This window comes from Mesoplodon bidens (genome assembly GCF_964165515.1).
Source record: "Mesoplodon bidens genome assembly, chromosome: X".
NCBI lineage: Eukaryota > Metazoa > Chordata > Mammalia > Artiodactyla > Ziphiidae > Mesoplodon > Mesoplodon bidens.
In genome coordinates, this window is record NC_138163.1 from 124,372,254 (window position 1) to 124,396,593 (window position 24,340).

General features: G+C 42.9%; 1 protein-coding gene across 1 annotated transcript in view; it reads left to right on the top strand.

Annotated features, from left to right (window-relative positions):
• MAP3K15 (mitogen-activated protein kinase kinase kinase 15) overlaps positions 1-24,340 on the top strand; it is a gene marked incomplete at its 5' end in the record, with an annotated part of 161,540 nt that overhangs the window by 69,987 nt on the left and 67,213 nt on the right.

A 24,340-nucleotide genomic window follows, 5' to 3' on the forward strand; every position in this document is an offset into this window, starting at 1 on the left:
TCCCTGTGCTATGCAGCTGCTTCCCACTAGCTATCTATTTTACATTTGGTAGTGTATATATGTCCATTCCACTCTCTCACTTTGTCCCAACTTACCCCTCCCCATATCCTCAAGTTCATTCTCTAGTAGGCCTGTGTCTTTATTCCCGTCTTACCCCTAGGTTCTTCATGACCTTTTTTTTTTTCTTAGATTCCATATATATGTGTTAGCACACGGTATTTGTTTTTCTCTTTCTGACTTATTTCACTCTGTATGACAGACTCTAGGTCTATCCACCTCATTACAAATAGCTCAGTTTCGTTTCTTTTTATGGCTGAGTAATATTCCATTGTATATATGTGCCGCATCTTCTTTATCCATTCATCTGTTGATGGACACTTAGGTTGCTTCCATGTCCTGACTAATGTAAATAGAGCTACAGTGAACATTGTGGTACATGACTCTTTTTGAATTACGCTTTTCTCAGGGTATATGCCCAGTAGTGGGATTGCTGGGTTGTATGGTAGTTCTATTTTTAGTTTTTTAAGGAACCTCCATACTGTTCTCCATAGTGGCTGTATCAGTTTACATCCCACCAACAGTGCAAGAGGGTTCCCTTTTCTCCACACCCTCTCCAGCATTTATTGTTTGTAGACTTTTTGATAATGGCCATTCTGACCCGTGTGAGGTGATACCTCATTGTAGTTTTGATTTGCATTTCTCTAATGATCAGTGATGTTGAACATCCTTTCATGTGTTTGTTGGCAATCTGTATATCTTCTCTGGAGAAATGTCTGTTTAGGTCTTCTGTCCATTTTGGGATTGGGTGGTTTGTTTTTTTGATATTGAGCTGCATGAGCTGCTTGTATGTTTCGGAGATTAATCCTTTGTCTGTTGCTTCATTTGCAACAATTTTCTCCCATTCTGAGGGCTGTCTTTTTGTCTTGTTTCTGGTGTCCTATGCTGTGCAAAAGGTTTGAAGTTTCATTAGGTCCCATTTGTTTATTTTTGTTTTTATTTCCATTTCTCTAGGAGGTGGGTCAAAAAGGATCTTGCTGTGATTTATGTCATAGAGTGTTCTGCCTATGTTTTCCTCTAAGAGTTTTATAGTGTCCAGTCTTACATTTAGGTGTTTAATCCGTTTTTTGGTTTTTGGTTTTTTTTTTGTGGTACGCGGACTTCTCACTGTTGTGGCCTCTCCCGTTGCGGAGCACAGGCTCCGGATGCACAGGCCCAGTGGCCATGGCTCACCGGCCCAGTCGTTCCGCGGCATGTGGGATCTTCCCGGACCGGGGCGTGAACCTGCGTCCCCTGCATGGGCAGGCGGACTCTCAACCACTGCGCCACCAGGGAAGCCCCCTTTAATCCGTTTTGAGTTTATTTTTGTGGATGGTGTTAGTAAGTGTTCTAATTTCATTCTTTTACATATAGCTGTCCAGTTTTCCCAACACCACTTATTGAAGAGGCTGTCTTTTCTCCATTGTATGTTCTTGCCTCCTTTGTCAAAGATAAGGTGACCATATATGTGCGTGGGTTTATCTCTGGGCTTTCTGTCCTCTTCCATTGATCTATATTTCTGTTTTTGTGCCAGTATCATACTGTCTTGATTACTGTAGCTTTGTAGTATAGTATATAGTATAGTATATTCCTCCAGCTCCAGTTTTCCTTCTCAACATTGCTTTGGCTATTCGGGGTCTTATGTGTTTCCATACAAATTGTGAAATTTTTTGTTCTAGTTCTGTGAAAAATGCCGTTGGTAGTTTGGTAGGGATTGCATTGAATCTGTAGATTGCTTTGGGTAGTAAAATCATTTTCACAATGTTGGTAATTCCAATCCAAGAACATGGTATATCTCTCCATCTGTTTATATCATCTTTAATTTCTTTCATCATTGTCTTATAATTTTCTCCCTATAGGTCTTTTGTCTCCTTACGTAGGTTTATTCCTAGGTATTTTATTTTTTGCAGTGGTAAATGGGAGTGTTTCCTTAATTTCTGTTTCAGATTTTTCATCATTAGTGTATAGAATGCAAGAAATTTCTGTGCATTAATTTTTTTCCTGCTAGTCTACCAAATTCATTGATTAGCTCTGGTAGTTTTCTGGTAGCATCTTTAGGATTCTCTATGTATCATATCATGTCATCTGCGAAGAGTGACAGTTTTACTTCTTTTCCGATTTGGATTCCTTTTATTTCTTTTTCTTCTCTGATTGCTGTGGCCAAAACTTCCAAAACTATGTTGAATAAGAGTGGTGAGAGTGGGCAACCTTGTCTTGTTCCTGATCTCAGTGGAAATGGTTTCAGTTTTTCACCATTGAGAACGATGTTGGCTGTGGGTTTGTCATATATGGCCTTTATTATGTTGAAGTAATTTCCCTCTATGCCTACTTTCTGGAGTGCCTTATCATATGTGGGTGTTGAATTTTGTCAAAAGCTTTTTCTGCATCTATTGAGGTGATCATATGGTTTTTCTCCTCCAGTTTGTTAACATCGTTTATCACATTGATGGATTTGCATATATTGAAGAATCCTTGCATTCCTGGGATAAACCCCACTTGATCATGGTGTATGATCCTTTTAATGTGCTGTTGGAATCTTGGTTGTAGGTTTTTCCCTTTCATCACTTTAAGAATGTTCTGCCACTCCCTTCTGGCTTTCAGAGTTTCTGCTGAAAGATCAGCTGTTAACATTATGGGGATTCCCTTGTATGTTATTTGTTGCTTTTCCCTTGCTGCTTTTTTTTTTTTTTTTTGCAGTATGCGGGCCTCTCACTGTTGTGGCCTCTCCCGTTGCGGAGCACAGGCTCTGGACACGCAGGCTCAGCAGCCATGGCTCACGGGCCCAGCCACTCCACAGCATGTGGGATCTTCCCGGACTGGGGCATGAACCCGTGTCCCCTGCATCAGCAGGCGGACTCTCAACCACTGTGCCACCAGGGAAGCCCCTCCCTTGCTGCTTTTAATATTTTTTCTTTTTATTTAATTATCATTATTATTATTTAAAATTTATTTTTGGCTGCGTTGGGTCTTCATTGCTGCATGCAGGCTTTCTCTAGTTGCGGTGAGCGGGGGCTACACTTCGTTGCTGTGCACAGGTTTCTGATTGTTGTGGCTTCTCTTGTTCTGGAGCGTGGGCTCTAAGCACGCGGGCTTCAGTAGTTGCAGCACACTGGCTCAGTAGTTGTGGCTCACGGGGTCTAGAGCACAGGCTCAGTAGTTGTGGCACACGGGGGTTAGTTGCTCCACGGCATGTGTGATCTTCCTGGACCAGTGCTTGAACCCGTGTCCCCTGCATTGGCAGGCAGATTCTTAACCACTACACCACCAGGGAAGTCCTATATTTAATTTTTGATAGTTGATTAATGTGTGTCTTGGCGTGTTTCTCCTTGAATTTATCCTGTATGGGACTCTTTGTGCTTCCTGGACTTGATTGACTGTTTCCTTTCCCATATTAAGGAAGTTTTCAAGTATAATCTCTTCAGATATTTTCTCAGACCCTTTCTTTTTCATTTCTTCTCCTGGGACCCCTATAATTTGAATGTTGGTGAGTTTCATGTTGTCCCAGAGGTCTCTGAGACTGTCCTCAATTCTTTTCATACTTTTCTCTTTATTCTGCTCTGCAGTAGGTATTTCCACTATTTTATCTTCCAGGTCACTTATCTGTTCTTCTGCCTTAGTTATTCTGCTATTGATCCCTTCTAGAGAATTTTTAATTTCATTTATTGTGTTGTTCATCATTGTTTGTTTGCTCTTTAGTTCTTCTAGGTTCTTGTTAAATGTTTCTTGGATTTTTTCCATTCTATTTCCAAGATTTTGGATCATCTTTACTGTCATTACTGTGAATTCTTTTTCAGATAGACTACCTATTTCCTCTTCATTTGTTTGTCCTGGTGGGTTTTTACCTTGCTCCTTCATCTGCTGTGTATTTCTCTGTCTTCTTGTTCTGCGTAACTTACTGTGTTTGGGGTTTCCTTTTCGCAGGCTGCAGATTCGTAGTTCCCGTTGTTTTTGGTGTCTGCCCCCAGTGGGTAAGGTTGGTTCAGTGGGTTGTGTAGGCTTCCTGGTGGAGGGGACTGGTGCCTGTGTTCTGGTGGATGAGGTTGGACCTTGTCTTTCTGGTGGGCAGGACTACATCCGGTGGTGTGTTTTGGGGTGTCTGTGAACTTATTATGATTTTAGGCAGCCTCTCTGCTAATGGGTGGGGTTGTGTTCCCGTCTTGCTAGTTGTTTGGCATGGGGCATCCAGCACTGGAGCTTGCTGGTCATTGAGTGGAGCTGGGTCTTAGCGTTGAGACGGAGATCTCTGAGAGAGCTCTTGCCAATTGATATTACACGGGGCCAGGAGGTCTCTGGGGGTCCAATGTCCTGAACTCGGCTCTCCCACCTCAGCGGCTCAGGCCTGCCAGCCGGCTGAAGCACCGAGACCCTGTCGGCCACACGGCTGGAGAACACGGGCTCTGAGTTGGGTGTCAGCCACTGCCCTGTTGTAGCTCTGTCTCAGCTGTCTCCAGAGGTCACCCAGATACACTGGGTTATTCCAGCGTTCCTCAGAGCTTGCACATGCTGGTCTGGGATTTGTAGATGTCCTCCTGATACTCTTCATTGAAATACCTTGCATTCATGGTGGTGAGAGATATGCTAATTGTGTTGGTTCTCTTCAGTTCAGAGACTGGGACAGTCTGAGCCTTCATGTGGCCACGTCAGGAGCAGCTGGCCAACGGTCCCAGTGTGATAACATGTCAGATTCCAAGAAGGGTTTCTGCAGTGCCCGAGCAGTAGTCCCAAGCATCTGCTCTGCTCAACTGCAGCACTCTGACCAGGGAACTCGTTGGGACCCTCAAACAATGATTTCTGCTGGCCCTAGAGCCTGACTTGCCCACCCAGGCAAGGAGCTGAGGAGAGCATCTCCCAGCCCCATCTCACCAGAGGAGCGGACACCTGGGTGGGGCTGGGTTGGGTTTTTTTTTAATTAATTAATTTATTTGATTTTTTTTATTTTTGGCTGTGCTGGGTCTTCGTTGCTGTGCGCGGGCTTTCTCTAGTTGCAGTGAACAGGGGCCACTCTTGGCTTCTGTTGCAGAGCACAGGCTCTGGGCGCACGGGCTTCAGTAGTTGTGGCTTGTGGGCTCAAGGCTCACATGCTCAGTAGTTGTGGCGCACAGGCTTAGTTGCTCAGTGGCATGTGGGATCTTCCCAGGCCAGGGATCCAACCCGTGTCCCCTGCATAGGCAGGCGGACTCTTAACCACTGTGCCACCAGGGAAGCCCTGGGGCTGGGTTTTTATGATTTAGTAAAAAATTGCCTCATGGGCGGGATAGAGTGTGGGATGGGAGTGGTGAAAAGGCCATTCCACTTGGCCAGAAGTGTGAGCAGATAGTTCTTCATGTGCATTTTGCCTTCTGGGAACATCCAGAACATGAGATGTAGGTGAAGTAAATGTCTGCAGTGAGCAGAGTGTGGAGGGTGGGACTATGTCGTGAAAGGACCTTGTGTACACAAATAAGGAGCTGAGAGTGTCTTGTAGGCTGGGTGGGTGGCGGCAGGTTTAACAACAGGATTAACGTTGTATGATGGGGAAAGAGGGTGCTGTCTTTATGTAGTAGTATAATCTGAACTTCGGAGTACAAATTACTGGGCTAGGTAGAGTATGTGAGACTTGGAAATTCCTGCCTGGAGACCATGAGCCTCAAAAGCTTATTGCTAGGGTGTCAGCTGAGATGCTGTAGTAAAGAGCCCCCAAATGCAGTGATTTAAATCAGATTGAAATTTCTCTTTTACATAGCAGTCTAGAGGTGAGTGGGCCAGGCTAGTGGCATAGTACTGCCCCAGGAGTTGTTCAGGGACCTAGCTTCTGACCATTTTGTAGCTCTTTCATTCCCAGGAGTGTTGTCCTCTTCTAGTTGAAGCTAGGTCACTGCTACTCTGTGTTCCAGCCTAATGAAAGGGGCAAAGAGTGGAAGCCCAGGGCAAGCAGTTTCCTTTAAAGCAAGTAAAATTTGCACATGCCACTTCCACTGACATTCTATCGGTGAGAACATAGTCACATGATCCCTATCTAGGTGTAAGGGAAGCTGGGAAATGTAGTCGCTAGCTGGGTGGCCATGTGCCCATTCAAACTCAGCTACTGTGGATTTGGAGGATAGCTAGGAGTCTGACACATCCAATTTCACAAAATCCGAGCTGCCTAAATGTCTTAGTCCTACAGTCACTCTTCCTCCCCAGTAAGATACAGGAAGAGGGGTGGCATTAGGTGAACATGGTGAGAACCACGCCCAAATGCACTTCCCACTGGGCCTGTCCTCTGCTGGGGCCAGGAATTGGTCATGTTTGAATCACATGGCAAAAAACTCTGGGAGGATATTCAAACATGGCTTGAGAACCAAAGAGTTCTGACATCTTATCAACCTTCCATGGCCAACATCTTCCTCAGGGAATGAATATAGTGAGGGTCGATGGTAACCCGAGTTAGAGGACTTTTGGGTCTGATTTCTCAGAGGCTTTTCTTTGCTTCAGCAGCTGGGTTAAGCTATAGATTGTGGACCTGCCACTGACAGCACCTGCCTGACAGCAGCAACAGGGAAACCCATGGCTTCAGGATTCTTGTAATGCATATGAGGCTCCATCTCTCTCTTATATTAAAGTATGTAAAATGCACAGGCAGTGAAATGCGTAGATCTTTATACAAATTGATGAGTTTTAATAGATACACACATGTAAACAACACCCCTATCAAAATATACAACATTTCCACCACCCCCCAGAAGGTACCTTTGTGCCCCTTTGCAGGTAGTCCCCACCCCTCCATAGGCAGCCATTATTCATATATTGTAACCTCTGTCTCCATAGATGAGTTTTTCCTGTCCTTCAACTTCGTATAAATGGAATCACACAGTACGTACTCTTTGGTGTCTGGCTTCCTTCCCTCAGCATTGTGTTTGTGAGATTCGTCCATGCTGTTGGATGTGTCACTAGTTCATTCTTTCTCCTTGCTGTGGAATATTTCATTGTGTGGATATGCCACAAGTGATTTATCCATCTTACTGCTGATAGACCTGTAGGTTGTTTCCAGTTTGGGGATACCAGGAACAGTCCTGCTGTGAGCATTCTTGTGCATGATTTTTGCATACATATGGACACATTTCTGTTGGGTACATAGCACGTGCTTGTGTCCTGCTGTACTAGATACCGGCAAATAGTGGTAGTCGGGATTTGGATTCCTTTTGGCAGAGGGGCTTCGTGGTCTCTATGAAAATGTGCCTTCTCTCTCCCCAGCAGTCTTTAAACTCAGCATCCCAAGGCGGGGAACATTGGGAAGGGCATCTTCCTTAAGCCTGAAAAAAAAAAAAGTTTTGTACCTCTCTTCCCCCGGAGTAGTGGGTTCTGCTTTTATTTATACTTAAATTATACTTGATCGATCCTTGACTGAACAAGAATTAATGACTTATCACTGGTGAAGTTTCTGGAAGAATGCCTGGCACACTTTAAGTGCTATTTTAAAAAATGGTTCATTAAATTAAAACTAAGAGGGCCTTTTAAAGTGCTCACCACCAAGTCTTTTCCAGGACCAAGCAGAGGTAATGGTTGTCAAGCAGAATGAAATAATCTGATTACCATCCACTCAAAGTAATGAAAGAATAAAACATGTTTTGAAATGGAAAATCAGTATCTAAGAGAACCGGGTGTGGCAGGATGAAGTGATTCCTGGAGGATATATGTTTCCCATTTGGAAGCAGAATGGCTGGGATTGCTTGCCAGACAGCCACCTTTCTGATGACGGGTCTTTTCCTTCTAGTCTGATGGCTCCCTATTAGACAGTGGTTCTCTTCACTGCCAGGAGAACAGTCACCACAAATATGTATATTGAAGCTGGCCTCCTCAGTGCCAGGAACCTCATTTTTTCCAGCCAACGAGGGATTTTCTGTAGAGTTGCAATATTTGCTTCATTTATACATGCAATCTGATCCCGAATTTCACATCTTTGCTTTAGGTATAATTTGGCCAGCTGTCAGCAGAGTCACAGTAGGATTTCGCATTAGGTACAGTTTTGAGAAAGTTTATGGAGATACCGTGTTTCTGTAAAGGGGAATATCGTGATGGGCAAATAATGAATTTTCCTGCATTACAGTTGACCATTAACTCTTAGGAAGTGGAACAAATGACGGCCATCAGTGTTACTAAAAGTTGACAGGAATGAATGATTTGACCCTTCCTGTATTAGGCAAGGGCTCCCTGTATTAGGAAAGCTGCCTTGAGTCGGCATCTTTGCCCGATAGCTTCCCTTTCACTGCCTTAGAAGCCCATTCAAAGCTACTTCAAGTTTCCACTGAGCCGTTAAATTGCTTGCCTCCCAATGGCGTGGAACCTTTATGAACAGTTTTTATTTGCTGTTACTTTTACAGACAGGATAGTATTAGATATGCTAATGCAGCCAGAAGATCCTGACCAGGGATCCAGGCAGCAGGCAGAGGCATGGCCTGGAAGAAGAATAACAGAATCAAAGTCCTGGGTTTCAAAACAACAAAACTCACCTGTCTCAAAGCAGGACTGTACTCATATTCTCCTCCCTGCATCTTTGGGTCCAGACTGCCAGCCCTGGCAAAATTGAACTCATTGAATTACTCAGCAAGTGGAAGGGAAAGTGAATGTGTGACACGTTTATTGGAATATGATGTGTCTCTCTGTAAGTGAGTTAAGGGGAGTGATGGAGAGAGGAAGATACTCTGTGGGCCCTAGAAACGTGTGTGGGCGGGAATACTAGATGAAAGTTACTGAATCCAGCCCACACCAAAGGGTCTGCAGGCTTGTTACAGAACCTACAGCAGTCAGCTCATCCTTGGCCTCTGGGCTGCCCAGCCAGGTCATTGCTCAGGTGGAGGGACGGTGAGAGCTTGTTGTCTCTGCAGTAACCACCAGCCTCCTTTTTTTTTGGTTTCTTTTGTTTATATTCACTGTGTGATCTCACCATATGTTTATCTAAATAGCCATTTTTTATTACATGTTTGTAAAGAGTAGGAAAATGATGACATCACCCTACTTTTTTTCTATTTTTTTTAATTGAAATATAGTTGGTTTACAATGTTGTATCAGTTTCAGGTGTACAGCAAAGTGATTTTATATATATATACACACACACACATATATGTGTATATATATATAAATATACATGTATATATGTATATGTATATACATATATATATTCTTTTTCAGATTCTTTTCCACTATGGGTTATTATAAAATATTGAGTATAGTTCCCTGTGCTATTCAGTAGGTCCTTGTTGTTTATCTATTTTATATATAGTACTGTTAATCTGTTAATCCCAAACTCCTAATTTATCCCTCCCCACCTTTTCCCTGTGGTAACCATAAATTAGTTTTCTGTCTGTGGGTCTGTTTGTGTTTTGTAAATAAGTTCATTTGTATCACTTTTTTAGATTCCACATAGAAGCAGTATAATGTGATACTTGTCTTTGTCTGGTTTACATAGCCTTACTTTTATAGTTCATTTCCCTTCAGCTACCTAAAACCATGTTGCAAAAGAAGGATACATATTTGTGGTGATTGTTTTCCTGGCAGTGAGGAGAACCACAAAATCTGTGAATTTACAAGGAATCATGTAGTCCAGCGGTCCCCACCCTTTTTGGCACCAGGGACCGGTTTCATGGAAGACAGTTTTTCCATGGACCAGGGAGGCGGTGGGGAAGGGGGATGGTTCAGGCGGTAATGCGAGCGATGGGGAGCGATGGGGAGCAGTGGGGAGCGGGAGATGAAGCTCCACGCACTCGTCCACCGCTCACCTCCTGCTGTGCGGCCCGGTTCCTAACAGGCCACGGACCGGTATCGGTCCACGGCCTGGGGCTTGGGGACCCCTGATGTAGTCTAAATCCTTTATTTTAGAGAGGGGGAAGAAAGAAAGGCAAAGGCCCAAAATAAAATAGCTGGTCATTAAGAGTTCTGGGACCAGAAGTCCCCAATGTTAGCACAGTGCTGTACATACACTAATTTAATCATATCACGGCATAATCAATGAAACTCTTCCCAGAAAGCTTTAGCTTATATTTTGTTTGCCCGATGGGCAACTAAAATAAGCCATGGGCCTCGTGGAATTGTAGGGCCATTACTGTTATATGTCCTACTTTTTCATGTATGTTGAGAGCATCAGACAATAGCTGAATATTGAAGCCACTTTCATAATAAATACTTTTTATACCAAAACACCAGTTGCTTTTTTTTTTTAAATGAGAAGTGGACCATCTTATTATCTTCTGAGCAGTGGCCTGGCCAATAATACATATTTTCCTTTTGAAACTTATTTATCCAAAGAACTTACCACTTCCATCTGTCCTCCTTCCTCCCTGCTGGCCTCTTTGAGCCTATGTTATCTACCTTTTCTGTCCAATTCCTGCTTCAGTTCCCTTTCTTTTGTCCTTCCTTCATTTACTGACTTATTTGTGTGTCAGTGAAAGGGCTTTGTGCTAAAGAAGGAGAGAGTTCGTTAGGGGCAACTCAAGTTAACGCATGATTTCAAAATGTAATCACGTGTGTATGTATTACATACTTGAACTTATACAGACAGGTGAACTTGTTCTCTTCATATTAATGGTGCTGCAGTGCTTTGCCTTGGACAATGCTGCCGTTATTCAGAATATCATTGTATCATTGGGGGGGGATTTTTTTCCTTCAGAATTGCTTTAAGAGTCATCTAACACGGTATATAGGAAATCAGTGTCATTACTGTGGGCTTTAAAGGCAAACAGACTTGGGTTTGAATTCCAGCTCCTATACTTAAGTCTTATGGCCATGGTCAAGCCACTAAATCTCCTGAAGCCACCTTCCTCATACGTAAAATGGGATACTAACATCTACCTTGCAGTAAGCTTTCCAGGGAGTAATCCTGGCATGAAGCAGGTGTTTGGCTGTGACTAAGGCTGTGACTATTACTGTGTAGCTTGGTTACCCGTATGTTTACCAAGTTTAAGAGAAAACTTTTGACCATTTCCAAATATCAAAGCTACTAGGAAAATAGAGATTTGCCACCAAGGAAGATAGTTTAGAGGAAGAAATTTCATAAAGCGATGTTGATAAAAGTGCTGTTAGCATGAAAACATCGCTGGGATAAGTAATGGTCCTCTGAGGTGATGATTTTGAATGAGACAAGGTTTGTTTGAGTGTAGATATTTGTAGGAAAAAGAATAGTGTTTAGTAAAATTCAGAGTTGATTACTTTATAACAGGTTTTTCAACTTTGCACTAGTGCAACTAGAGCTGCGTAATTCTCTGTTTGGGAGGCCATCTTATATATTGTAGGAAGTTTAGCAACTTCCCAGTCTTTCCGCCCTAGGTGCCAGTAGCAACCCGACCCCCAAGTTGTGACAACCAGAAGTGTCTACAGACATTGCCAGGTGTCCCCTAGGGACAAAATCAGCCTTGCATGAGACTACTGCTTTATAGGAAGTCATTCTGGTTGTGAAAAGAGCATATGCTTTGATGTTTGAATCACTTACCAGCAATATGATGTTGACAAGGTAATTAAACTCCTTAAGCCTGAGTTTGCTCATCTGTAAACCAGGTTGGAGGTCCCTATGGTGTGGATTAAATGAGATACACCACATGCAGGTGGCCTGCACAGCCCCTGGCAGCTAGATGGCTGTTAACAAAAGTTCAGTTCCTTCTTCATTTATCCCCTCCTTTCACTTCTTAATTCAAATGGGGAGGTTACCTAGTGTGATATAAAAAGATTACAGAATCTCTATCAAAATTCTGTGCATTTTCCACAGAAATAGAAAAAAAAATCCTAAAATTCGTGTAGAACTGCACAAGACCCCCAAATAGCCAAAGCAATCTTGAGAAAGAAGAACAAAGCTGTATCATACTTCCTGATTTCAAACTATATGTATTACAAAGCTATAGTAACCAAAATGATACGATACTGGCAAAATGATACAGACACATAGACCAGTGGTACAGAATAGAGAGCCCAGAGATAAGTCCACGTACATACAGTAAACTAATCTTTGACAGGGCACCAGGAATACATAATGGAGAAAAGATAGTCTTTTCAATAAATGGTGTTGGCAAAACTGGATATTCACATGCAAAAGAATAAAATTGGACCCTGTCTTACACCATGTGCAAAAATTAACTTGAAATAGATTATAGACTTATATCTAAGACCTTAAACCATAAAACTTCTAGAAGAAAACATAGGGAAAAACTCACTGACATTGTCTTTGACACTGATTTTTTTTGGCTGTGACATCAAAAGCACAGGCAACAAAAGCAACATAAACAATAAAAGCAAAATAAACAGTTGGGACTACATCAGATTCAGATGCATCTGTACAGCAAAAGAACCATCAACAAAATGAAAAGGCAGCCTACTGAGTGGGAGAAAATATTTGCAAATCAGATATGTGATAAGCAGTTCATATCCAAAATATATAAAGAACTCACAGAGGTAAGTGTTGGTGAGAGTGTGGAGAAAGGGGAACACTTGTACACTGTTTGTGGGAATGTAAATTGGTTCAGCCATTATGAAAAACAGTGTGGAGGTTTTTCAAAAAATTAAAAATAGAACTACCATGTGGTCCAGCAACCCCACTTCTGGGTATATATCCAAAGGAAATGAAATCAGTATCTCGCAGAGATATCTGCACTCCCCTGTTCATTGCAGCATTATTCACAATAGCCAAGGTATGGAGACAACCAAAGTGTCGGTCAACAGATGGCTAAAGAAAATGTGGCGTGTGTGTGTGTGTGTGTGTGCAATGAAATATTATTCAGCTGTAAAGAAGAAGGATATCCTGCCATTTGCAAAAACATGGATGTACCTGGAGGACATTATGCCAAGTAAAATAAGCCAGACACAGGAAGACAAATATTGTATGATCTCATTTATATGCAGAATCTAAAATTTTCAAGCTTATAGAACCAGATTGTAGAATGGGAGTTGCCAGGGGCTGGTGGATAGGGAAAAATGGGGAGATGTTGGTCAAAGGGTACAAACTTTAGTTATAAGATGAATGAGTTCTGGGAATGTAATGTACAGCATGGTGACTATACAGTTGGTAATACTGTATTGTATACTTGAAATTTGCTAAGAGAGTAGATCTTAAGTGTTCTCACCACACAAAAAAGTAACCATGTGAGATGATGGATGTGTTAACTAACTTAATTGTGGTAATCATTTCACAATGCATACATATATCAAATCATCACATCGTAACCCCTGGAGTGGGGGAAGATTGCAGAGGAGTCAACATAGCAAATGTGAGGTGACTTACTGGCTTAGTCTGTAGAAATTATGGCTATTTAAAGTAAATAAGAAAAACTACTCATAATTTAGCCAAAAAGTTGCCCATAGATCTTTTTTCAAAATGCTATTGGAGTATAGTTGATTTACGATGTCGTGTTAGTTTCAGGTGTACAGCAAAGTGATTCAGTTATACATATACATATATTCATTCTTTTTCAGATTCTTATATAGGTTATCACAGAATATTGAGTAGAATTCCCTGTCCTATACAGTAGGTCCCTATTGGTTATCTATTTTATATATAGTAGTGTGTGTATGTTAATCGCAAACTCCTAATTTATCCCTCCCCCTGCATTTTGTTTTCAAAATCTGAGTCTGTTTTTGTTTTCTTTTTTTGGCTGAGTAATATTCCATTGTGTATATGTTGCCCATAGCTCTTAGCTGACTAGGAGTTGGTTGTCTAGAGAGCACTTAAGTTTGGAATGGTTTGAGAAATATTTCAAAACGATTCTGCTGTTTACAGCCCACAAAACCATGGACTGAACCACTGTGGAAGAAATGAGGTTAATGGGAATTAAGGAGATGGTTTTAAGAATTAAATAAGAGTATCGTAAGTAAAAAAAAAACTTATCACAGTTCCTGGGACATAGGAGATGCTGGATAAATGTTAATTGCCCTTCTGTTTCCCAGCAGAGAATCCCAGCCACCAGTGTTGTGTCATCTTCAGTGATGGTATTTGGGGAAGGCTTCTTGGGAAGAGCTAGGATCTGAAAAGCCATTTTGGAGTAACACATGGAACTTAGTGACTGACTTCTCAGTTCTGCTGGGTAGAAGTCCCTTGGCGGGGAAGCCTGGCCCTACCATGCCTCCCGTCCTGCTCCTTCTAGTTCACTGCCCTAGAGCCATCCTCACCTGCCTTCCGCTCTTAAGAGCAGCAGACTGTTCTCCCCTGTGCGTGTTTGCACAAGCTTTCCTCGGTCTGGAATGCTCATTGTTACCTAACTGAGTCTGTGTATCCTTCAGGGTCTTGTTTGTTTGCTTATTGACCTTTATCTTTTATTAATTTTTTACATTTATTGTCTTCTTTCTAATTTTACAGGCAATACATGTGCATTGCAGACAACTAGAAATACATAAAAGCATAAAGAATAGCAATCGCCCGTAATCCCCACCCCCCCAGAGATAACCTCCATTAGCATTTTGATGCGTTTCTACCCAGTGTCTACATGTTTTTTAAATTGAAGTATAACTGACCTACAACACTGTTAGTTTCAGGTGCACAACATAGTGATTCAATATTTCTATATGTTACAAAATGATCACCATGATAAATCTAGTTACCATCCGTCACCGTACAAAGATACTACATAGTTATTGACTCTTCCCCATGCTGTACATTTCATCCCCATGACTCGCTTATTTTGGAACTGGAAGTTTGTACCTCTTAATCTCCCTCACCTATTTCACTCATCCCCTCCCCGCTGGAAACCACCTGTTTGCTCTCTGTATCTGTGAGTCTATATCTATTTGGTTATGTTTGTTGATTTGTTTTCTTAGATTCCACATACAAGTGAAATCGTACAGTATTTGTCTTTCTCTGACTTATTTTACTTATCATAATACCCTCTAGGTCTATCCATGTTGTCCCAAATGGTACTTCAAGGTCTAGTTTAAATGTCCCTTTCTGAGAGAGGTTGATATCGCAAAGAATACCAAATCTAAAAACGATGCTATTATTCATTCTCACAGCACTTGATCTTTTCCTTTGTAGCACTCACTTTTCTGTGTTTACATGTTTAATATTTACCATTCCCTCCCCCTAGATTGTAAGCCAGAGGGGAGCAGGGGCCATGGTATACTAGGCCATTGTCTACCCCATACTACCATACTACATAGTAGGTGCTCAGTAAGTTTTATTGAGTGGTTGAAAGAATAAATGACTAAATGATCACAGCTGTGGCATGTAGTTGGAGGAGATCCATATAATGAGGTACCTGGGTGCTACAGTTAAGGGTTTGGTAGTAGAAAGCAGATCTACTGTATTTTTTCTCTGATGCGTAAAAACAAAGACAACTAAATCATACATATTCAATGTATACAGATAAATATAAAAACACAATTACTGGTAATACCACCATTCAAAGATAACCATTGAAGTAAGGCAGGGCCAAAGCAGGGAATTCAGAAAACTGTAGGGCTGCATACCCTAGGTCAGGGTCAGTGGTGATGGAAGTCTTCCTAGTGGGGGATCCCAGATGTCTGTTAAGCAAGTTTCAATGCAGACTCAGTGGGGAGTTGATCTTTCTCACTGAGGAAACCCGTGCCTTCTTAGTGTTGTTGACTTGGTATTAGTCAGGGTAGGGTAACTGCTATAACAAATGGCGTCACAATTTCAGCGACTTAACATTAAGTTTTTTTTCCACTTAACGCAGCGTTCCAAGGTGGGTGTATCCTCATTGGGCAGTCTCTTCTTTAGGTGACTGCTTGATAATCTAGTCTCTTTCCATCTTCACGTTCTTCCCTCTCTTAGTTCCTGAGATCTCCTTTCAGACAAACAACAAGAAAGACCGTGGGGAATTGCCAGGGGTGTTTTGTGTGTTTTGTAACAGCTTTATTGAGATATAATTCACATACCATACAATGCACCCATTTAAAGTGTACAAATGTACAAGTCAGTGGTTTTTAGTATATTCTCAAAGTTGTATAACCATCACAATAATCAATTTTAGAGCATTTCCATCATCCCTGCCCCCAAAACCGTGAACCTATTACCAGCCACCCCTCCCCACCATTTTCTACTAACCTCTCTCCCCAGCCCTAAAAAGCCACTAATCTATTTTGGCAATCCATTAGCAGTTGCTCCCTATTCCCCCACCTCACTCCCTAGCCCTAGGAAACCACTCATCTATTTTCTGCCTCTGGATTTGCATATTTTGGACACTTCATATAAATGGAATCATATGTGATCTTTTGTGACTGGCTTCTTTCACTTAGCAAAATGTTTTCAAGGTTCATCCATGTTGTAGCATGTCAGTACTTCTTCCCTTTTTATGGCTGACTAATATTCCATTGTCCCGATAGACCACATTTTATTTATTCATTCATCAGTTGATGGACATTTGGGTTGTTTCCACTTTTTTTTTTTTTGCGGTACGCGGGCCTCTCACAATTACTGGTAATACCACCATTCAAAGATAACCATTGAAGTAAGGCAGGGCCAAAGCAGGGAATTCAGAAAACTGTAGGGCTGCATACCCTAGGTCAGGGTCTCTCCCGTTGCGGCCTCTCCCGTTGCGGAGCACAGGCTCCGGACGCGCAGGCTCAGCGGCCATGGCTCACGGGCCCAGCCGCTCCGCGGCATGTGGGATCCTCCCAGACCGGGGCACGAACCCGTGTCCCCTGCATCGGCAGGCGGACTCTCAACCACTGCGCCACCAGGGAAGCCCTGTTTCCACTTTTTGACTGTACCAGGGAGATTTGTATGAGTCTGGTCAGGAAGTGATGTTTGTTACTCCTTAGCGCATTTCATTGACCAAAATCCAGTCTCATGGCCCAACCTACCTGCAAGGGAAGTTGGGAAATGTGCTCTGGCTGAGTGCCCAGGGGAAGAAAAAGTAGATGGGGTTCAGTGAACACATCCTAGTCTCTACTACAACTTGCAAATAAGGAATAGAGTTTAACTGGCTCCATCTTGTGGAGATCCCTGGGAGCGTATCAGAGAGCAGAACCAAAGTTCGGGCAGGAACACTCTTTGGCTCCTGTTGCCTTTGTGAGAATGGGAAAGCCAGCCTGAGGAATGCCCAGCTCCACATCAGGGCCTGCCAGCCCACACTATAGAGTGTAATCTTCACAGATACCATTTTGTGGTCCCAGGAAACTGAGAAAGGTTGGGATCGTGGGAACAAGGGTGGGATGATTTAATAGTGGTTCTGCCCTGATACATAACTAGGTCCTATTTGTAGGGCATGAAAACAACCATTCTGGTTCATATGTTTCTCTGGCTCTGGGCATTGCTCACACTAAAACACAGATTGCCTCTAACCATTCCTTCTCCTTATGTAAATATGAGGCATCTGGCTGGAGTAGGGCACCTCCTTTCTTGCAGCAAGTGTGTATCTGTCAATATCCAATCAGGAAACAGAAACTACTCTAAGTATTTAAAATAGAGGAAATATAATACAGGAAACTGGTTACACAAGTGATGGAAGAGCTGTGAAGGCAAACAGGGAACTGAGGCGGCTCAGAAATTAGCATCAGCAGGAAGCAGCTACCATCAGTCCCTTGGCTGGAGGGACACAGGAGAGAAGTGATTTTACCAGAACCCAGGGGCCAGGATCACCTGGAACTATTGCGAGTCAGCATGTTGGGAGCTAGGTGTAAAGAAGAGATGCAGCTGGTTGCTAAAACCACCATACAAAACACAAGAAGAGGGAGAAAGTGCCCCGGCTTCCTCCCCTCCTCCAGCTACTCGTCCACCAGTGCCTCCCACTGGCTGCTCATTGCTGGTAATCAGCTGACCTGGGAGCCTGGAAAGCAGCCTAGAGGAGTCAGCACCCCTGTGATGCAGAGCAGAGCAGGGGAAAGAGGAGTGTATCTCAGGGCAAACAGACCAGTGATCAGCCTGCAGGACACAACTTTCAGAAACACTACTCAGTTTCTATGTATTTTTTAATACAAATTTATTTTATTTATTTATTTTTGGCTGCATTGGGTCTTTGTTGCTGCGCCTGTGCTTTCTCTAATTGCGGCGAGTGGGGGCCACTCTTCACGCAGTGCGCAGACTTTGCAGGCTTCTCGTTGCAGTGGTTTCTCTTGTTGTGGAGCACAGGCTCTAGGCGCACGGGCTTCAGTAGTTGTGGCTCATGGGCTCTAGAGCACAGGCTCAGTAGTTGTGGCACTCGGGCTTAGTTGCTCCGTGGCATGTGGGATCTTCCCAGTCCAGGGCTTGAACCCGTGTCCCCTGCGTTGGCATGTGGACTCTAAACCACTGTGCCACCAGGGAAGGCCCTCTATGTATTTTTAAGTCAACTTTATTAAGGTATAACTTATTGATACATACAATAAAATGCACCCATTTGAAGTGCACAATTTTATGACTTTGGCCAAATAGATACACCCAAGTTACACCACCACAATCAAGATACAGAATGTTTTATCTCCAGAAGTTCTCTTTTGCCCTTTCTTAGTCACTTTCCCTCACCACCCAGCCCCATTTGGATAATTTCGATTGTCCTGTATTTCAGTTCACTGAACCTTTCTTTTGTAGTGTCCACATCTGATGTTATGCCCACTCAGTGATTTTTTTTTTGTATTTTTGAATTTTTCTGTTCTAGGACTTCTTTTCATTTGTTTCTTGAGAGTTTCCATTTCTCTTACAAAATACACATACACATACATTATATTTATAGAAACAATATATTTACAATAGTTTTAAAGTTCTTGTCTGCTAAATTCAGTAATAGTCATTTCTGAATCTGGTTCTTCTGATTGTTTTATATTGATCATGGGCCACATTTTCTTGCCTCTATGCATATCTCAAAATTTTACTGTATTCTGGACATTTTATCTACAAGAACAGTGGAGACTGAAGTATAATTTCAATTTGTTTTGTTTGTTATCCTGAATATCTGAGCCCTTTCTTAGGTCTGGCAATGAGCATGTATGACTGATTTTTTTCATATTTCTCCCGAAGGATAGCTGGGTTGGGAATGGACCCTCCTTTTTAAACATCTTTATTGGAGTATAATTGCTTTACAGTGGTGTGTTAGTTTCTGCTTTATAACAAAGTGAATCAGTTATACATATATCATATGTCCCCATATCTCTTCCCTCTTGTGCCTCCCTCCCTTCCACCCTCCCTATCCCACCCCTCTCCAGCCCTCTTCATTTCATTTATTTGTTTTCATTTATTTCTGATCTGATCTTTATGATTTCTTTCCTTCTGCTAACTTTGGGGGTTGAAGTGGGTCTCTTGTAGACAGCATATATACGGGTCTTGTTTTTGTATCCATTCAGCCAGTCTGTGTCTTTTGGTGGGAGCATGTAATCCATTTACATTTAAGGTAATTATCGATATGTATGTTCCTATTCCCATTTTCTTAATTCTTTTGGGTTTGTTATTATAGGTCTTTTCCTTCTCTTGTGTTTCTTGCCTAGAGAAGATCCTTTAGCATTTGTTGTAAAGCTGCTTTGGTGGTGCTGAACTCTCTCCGCTTTTGCTTGTCTGTAAAGGTTTTAATTTCTCCATCAAATCTGAATGAGATCCTTGCTGGGTAGAGTAATCTTGGTTGTAGGTTTTTCTCCTTCATCACTTTAAATATGTCCTGCCAGTCCCTTCTGGCTTGCAGAGTTTCTGCTGAAAGATCAGCTGTTAACCTGATGGGGATTCCCTTGTGTGTTATTTGTTGTTTTTCCCTTGCTGCTTTTAATATGTTTTCTTTGTATTTAATTTTTGACAGATTGATTAATATGTGTCTTGGCGTGTTTCTCCTTGGATTTATCCCGTATGGGACTCTCTGTGCTTCCTGGACTTCATTAACTATTTCCTTTCCCATATTAGGGAAGTTTTCAACTATAATCTCTTCAAATACTTTCTCAGTCCCTTTCTTTTTCTCTTCTTCTTCTGGAACCCCTATAATTCGACTGTTGGTGTGTTTAATGTTGTCCCAGAGGTCTCTGAGATTGTCTTCAATTCTTTTAATTCTTTTTTCTTTATTCTGCTCTGCAATAGTTATTTCCACTCGTTTATCTTCCAGGTCACTTATCCGTTCTTCTGCCTCAGTTATTCTGTTATTGATCCCTTCTAGAGAATTTTTAATTTCATTTATTGTGTTGTTCATCACTGTTTGTCTGCTGTTTAGTTCTTCTGTGTCCTTGTTAAACGTTTCCTTTATTTTCTCCATTCTATTTCCAAGATTTTGAATCATCTTTACTATCATTATTCTGAATTCTTTTTCAGGTAAGCTGCCTATTTCCTCTTCATTTGTTAGGTCTGATGGGTTTTTGCCTTGCTCCTTCATCTGCCGTGTGTTTCTCTGTCTTCTCATTTTGCTTAATTTACTGTGTTAGGGGGTCTCCCTTTTGCAGGCTGCAGGTTCATAGTTCCCGTTGTTTTTGGTGTCTGTCCCCAGTGGCTAAGGTTGGTTCAGTGGGTTGTGTAGGCTTCCTGGTGGAGGGGACTATTGCCTGTGTTTTGGTGGATGAGTCTGGATCTTGTCTTTCTGCTGGGTGGGTCCACGTCTGGTGGTGTGTTTTGGGGGTGTGTGTGGACTTACTATGATTTTTGGCAGCCTCTCTGCTAATGGATGGGGTTGTTTTCCTGTCTTGCTAGTTGTTTGGCATGGGGTGTCCAGCACTGTAGCTTCCTGGTCGTTGAGTGAAGCTGGGTGTTGGTGTTGAGATGGAGATCTCTGGGAGATTTTTGCCGTTTGATATCACGTGGAGCTGGGAGGTCTCTTGTGGACCTGTGTCCTGAAGTTGGCTCTCCCACCTCAGTGGCAGAGCCCTGACACTTGCCTGGAGCACCAAGAGCCTGTCCTCCACACGGCTCAGAATAAAAGGGAGAAAAAAAAGAAAGAAAGAAGAAGATAAAATAAAATAAAGTTATTAAAATAAAATATAATTATTAAGTATAAAAGTTTAAGTGAAAAAAAAAGACAGAACCCTAGGACAAATGGTAAAAGCAAAGCTATACCGACAACATCACACACAGAAGCATACACATACACACTCACAAAAAGAGAAAAAGGGAAAAATATATATATATATCGTTGCTCCCAAAGTCCACCTCCTCAATTTGGGATGAATCGTTGTCTATTCAGGTATTCCACAGATGCAGGGTACATCAAGTTGATTGTGGAGCTTTAATCCGCTGCTCCTGAGGCTGCTGGGAGAGGTTTCCCTTTCTCTTCTTTGTTCGCACAGCTCCCCGGGTTCAGCTTTGGATTTGGACCCGCCTCTGCGTGTAGGTCGCCTGAGGGCGTCTGGTCTTCGCTCAGACAGGACGGGCTTAAAGGAGCCGCTGATTCGGGGGCTCTGGCTCACTCAGGCGGGGGGGGGGGAGGGAGGGGTGCGGATGCGGGGCGAGCCTGCGGCTGCAGAGGGCAGCATGATGTTGCACCAGCCTGAGGCGCGCCGTGTGTTCTCCCGGGGAAGTTGTCCCTGGATCACGGGACCCTGGCAGTGGCGGGCTGCACGGGCTGCACAGGCTCCTGGGAGGGGAGGTGTGGACAGTGACCTGTGCTCGCACACAGGCTTCTTGGTGGCGGCAGCAGCGGCCTTAGCATCTCATGCCCGTCTCTGGGGCCCGCGCTCTGAGCCGCGGCTCGCGCCCATCTCTGGAGCTCCTTTAAGCAGCGCTCTTAATCCCCTCTCCTCGCGCACCAGGAAACAAAGAGGGAAGAAAAAGTCTCTTGCCTCTTCGGAGCTCCAGACTTTTCCTAGACTCCCTCCCGGCCAGCCGTGTTGCACTAGCCCCCCTGCAGGCTGTGTTCACACCACCAGCCCCAGTCCTCTCCCTGTGCTCCGACCCGAAGCTCGAGCCTCAGCTCCCAGCCCCGCCCGCCCCGGTGGGTGAGCAGACGAGCCTCTCGGGCTGGTGAGTGCTGGTTGGCACCGATCCTCTGTGCGGGAATCTCTCCGCTTTGCCCTCCGCACCCCTGTTGCTGCGCTCTCCTCAGTGGCCCCGAAGCTTCCCCCCTCTGCCACCCACAGTCTCCGCCCACGAAGGGGCTTCCTAGCGTGTGGAAGCCTTTCCTCCTTCACAGCTCCCTCCCACTGGTGCAGGTCCCGTCCCTATCCTTTTGTCTCTGTTTATTCTTTTTTCTTTTGCCCTACCCAGGTACGTGGGGAGTTTCTTGCCTTTTGGGAGGTCTGAGGTCTTCTGCCAGCGTTCAGTAGGTGTTCTGTAGGAGTTGTTCCACGTGTAGATGTATTTCTGGTGTATCTGTGGGGAGGAAGGTGATCTCCACGTCTTACTCCTCTGCAATCTTGAAGGTCCTCCTGGGCCCTCCTTTTAGTTAGACTTAGTTTACTTGTGATTAGCCCAAACCCCAACCTCTTGCCCCTCTTCTGCCTTTTTGATCCTGTCAGTGTTTGAGCAGAGAAGGTTTTTGCTGATATTTCTGAAATCTTTAGATTCAGTTTTCGCAAGGCCCCAAATCTGAGTTCTGTGACAGTTTTTGTGGTATCCTTCTACTTTTGAGCCTTTCCTTCACTGTGGCTTCTTTGGCAAAATTCAGGGGGTGGGTGTGAGGCAAGAGAATTATTACACTAAGTGATCTGTGTTTGCTTGGGGACCCTTCCAGATCCCATTCTGTCCCATCAACCCATAATACTGTTCAAAGCTTGGCTGATTTTCTCCTTGTCCTTGTGAAGTTTCTCTATGAAAGGCTCTCTCTTCCATTCATCAGTACCTAGACAAGGCACCCAAATATGGAAGCTGTCGCGGCTCTCTGCTCACCTCTGAAAGGTTCATTTTTCTCTAGAATTCATTTAATCAAGGAAGTTCTTCCTTCCATTCAGTATAATTTTTGTATTGTCTGGATTTTTATTGTTACCAGAGGAGCTGAAGGCCTTTCACATTCTTCTACATCCTAATTGGAAGCGGAAGTCTCTTAAAAGGTTTTTGATGGGCAACCTAAGAAACAGTTTGTTCTAGGAAGGACACTGGTCTAATGAGACCTTTTGCTTGTTAATTCTTAGGGCTGGCTTAGAAGAAAGGTTTCTTTGGAACTCTGTCTCCCACCCTGTGAACTTTCTCTCATAGACACACAGTATAGAACAGATGGATAGGCAGACAGGATGGTTAGTGACAAATCAATGCGCTGGCAAACCTGTAGCTCACAGTAACCTTGTGAGGTAAGGAAAGTCAAACATACGTTCCAAGTGAAGAATTGGGGTACAGAAAGGGCAAGTCACTTGCCCCAAATCCAGGTGGGTAGCACCTGTGTGAAAATAACCAGAACCTAGCCTTATGTGACTCCCAGTCCAGCATTCCGTTTTTACTCTGTGCATTTTATTGTGTAAATAATATATGAATGTTTATATATTCTTGTGAAAAATCGAAGAAAAAGACATTTGAAGTAGTTGTGCCTTGTAACTCTAATCTCTGATCCCACTCATATTCCAGAAATAACCTCTCTTGTCAGTTTGGTGTATGTCCTTTCAGACAATTTTGTATGCGTTTACATACTATTAAACTATGTCATACTGCAGGGTTTTTCAAACAAAAGACCATACAGGATATGTTCTGTTATTTTCTTTGTTCACTTAGCAATCAATGCTTGGATATCTTTCCATGTCAGTACATTTAGTCCTGCTCAGTTTGTCATTCATTTAATAGACTTTTTTTTTTTTTGAGCAGATCCAGTTCTAAGCACTGGGGCACAGCAGAAAACAGACCAAACAACAAAATCCTTCCATCTTGGAGCTTATATTCTCAAATGGGGAGAGATAATTTAAAAATAAGTAAAATTATTAAAACAGGTTAGGGTGATAAGGAAGGCTAGTGGGACAGGGAGATTGCGATTATAAGTTGAATGCTCAGAGAAGACCTCACTTACTAGAGAGTAACTTGGAGAAAAGATCCAAAAGAGATGAGGGAAAATACTGTGTAAACATGTGGGCAAAGAGCATTCCAGGTAGAGGGATGAGCACGTGAAACATCAGAGTGGCTTGTGCAGCTGGAGCAGAGTAGCTGATGGTGGGGGGAGAGGGCGGGAGTTAAGAGGTGAGGTTGGAGAAATGACTGGAAACCGGATCTTGTAGAACCTTCAACCTTGTAGGGCATTATAAGAGAATTGGCATTTGCTCTGAGATGGGAGCCACTGGAGGGAATTTTTTTTGAGATGTAATTGGCATATAATATTTAATATTAGTTTCAGGTGTACAGCATAATGATTCATTATATGTATATATTGTAATTCTAGTTAGCATACATCACCTCACATAGTTGAAAAAATTTTTTCTTATGAGAACTTTTAAGATCTCTCAGCAATTTGCAAATATACAAATAGAGTATTATTAATTATAATCATCGTGCTGTACATTACATCCCCGAGACTTATTTATTTTATAATTGGAAGTGTGTACTCTTGACCCACTTCACCCGTAT